The following is a 1,976-nucleotide window of genomic DNA, read 5'->3' as shown; positions in this document are numbered from 1 at the left end:
CCCTTTTAACAATTAATTTTTTGGACCACTGAAACAACGCATTCAACTTTATTATGGGAATTAAACACGCCGTAAACATATAAAGGTTACATCAACGAAAAAACAAAAAATTAAACATGACATTCAGTTCTTTAGCGACGTCCCACTGACCTCGTCTTCAACATATTTAGTAAAGACAGCTAAAATTTCTATTGGTCCATATTTTTTCCAGTAGTTAGATTGTACTAACACCTTCAGCAGTTCTTCGTTGGTGATCAGCTCATTTATTTCATATTTTATAACCGTATCTGAATACTCAAACCGAGCTGGTTGGCGGAAAAACAATCGTCTTACCGTTTGTGATTCGTGAATTCCAAGAGGGGGAATCCCTTTAGGTGCAACTTGCTTGATTAAATTCTTCAGTTCATCGATGGTACATGTTGAAGGAATTTGAAATTTCTTAGGATTTTTTCCTGTGAACGCGCAACCAACAAATTTGTTCTGCGGTGGCATGTTCCATTTGCCGTTGTAATACAGGATCGCGTCATGAATACGAGGCATAGTGCGTTCAAGTAAGTTTATTATTCCATCTGGTGTTCTTCCAACGGTGCATAATAACTCAATCGGACCAACACAAGAAAATTGATCATTACACATTAACATTGTGTTGACATCGTCATCATTTATCAATTTGATACACTCAAAGCGAATTTGGTTACCTGTATCGGTGAATGGCTTCCGGTAGTGAATTTCATCCAAAAATTGTTTGTCGAATAGCTGAAGGGTATTGTGTATTCTGGTTTTTAGGCTTGCAAAATCACACCTATTTGGTACTCGAATGGGCACCGGAGTTGAAGTTTGGAAGTAAACCCCAGTATCATTGTGAATAATCGATCCATTTGGATAAATGAAAGCCAACCTTGAGTTGACAATCGTCTGACTGCTAGTTTCTCCTAGAAATGCCATAGTTTGTGTATCAGTTGCGAGATTATTTGAAAGCAAGATAATGTGTGATTTAGTAGCCTAGTCTTCCATATATATAGATGGTTGTGACCGAGCCTTTGTTTAACTTTGTTTACAAAAAAATAGACACGCGTAAATGTGTAGTCAAGTCAGCCAATGTGTTGTCGCTAATGTGTAGTCAAGTCAACCCATGTGTTGTCGAGCGACTGCTAGTTTCAAAATGTGTACTGAAGTCAACCAATGTGTTGTCACGCTCAAACTGTAATACGCATGCATGTCATTATGTGTTGTCAATTATGACAATGATGTATGCTGCACGCGTAAATGATTTTTGTTGGACCAACAATTTCCTTGCTTAACCAAACGAGTAGTTGATAATATTAATTCGTTAGTGACGGGTTACAACGAATTATATCGCATAATGAATACAAATAAATAAACAATGAATGTTTAGTCTTCATTTAGGTCTACATAGTGTGTTTTGAATGACATCAAGCTTGTGTATTCCTGCATTCTACTAATATATGGAATTGCCCATTGCTTTGCCTGAGAATAACAATTGGTTGACCACAACAGCGCTGGGGCCGGCAACGGACAATGGTCTTTCAAATAAACCTGTTGTACATGAACAAACATTATATCATGCGCTGACCGTGCCAAACGAACCAGCGAAGTCATTGCATAATTGTTACACTAACTATATTCAATGTACCTGAACAAAATGATTTCCAAACACGTGACCGACACATATGATGCGGTGGCCAGAAGAGTCAAGTGGTGGTTGACTTCTAAGAGGGAAAAATGTCATGCTTTGTTGTTGGGACAACGATACAAGGATTACGTTATACCGTGAAGCAATCACATATCCCATGTCTGTTATATCCATCCACTTGTCCACACTAACCTGAATGAACCAAACATACACATGTAAGTAATTTAAACATTGTTATTAAAAAAAATTAACCTAAAAACATACCTTTGAAAATCCATCAACAAGTAGGGACAACTTTAATTGTTCAAATCTCTCTGTGCCA

General features: G+C 37.4%; 1 long non-coding RNA gene across 1 annotated transcript; it reads right to left on the bottom strand.

Moving 5' to 3' along the window:
- Window positions 1-1,288: 1,288 nt before the first annotated feature.
- On the bottom strand, window positions 1,289-1,704 carry LOC114383466. The gene is made up of 2 exons (XR_003660514.1): window positions 1,655-1,704; window positions 1,289-1,557 (listed from the first exon to the last, which is right to left on the bottom strand). It is a non-coding gene; the product is annotated as an uncharacterized LOC114383466 (long non-coding RNA).
- Window positions 1,705-1,976: the final 272 nt, after the last annotated feature.

The sequence above is a fragment of the Glycine soja genome, chromosome 14 (genome assembly GCF_004193775.1).
Source record: "Glycine soja cultivar W05 chromosome 14, ASM419377v2, whole genome shotgun sequence".
Taxonomy (NCBI): domain Eukaryota; kingdom Viridiplantae; phylum Streptophyta; class Magnoliopsida; order Fabales; family Fabaceae; genus Glycine; species Glycine soja.
This window is presented reverse-complemented; position numbering and strand designations above follow the sequence as displayed.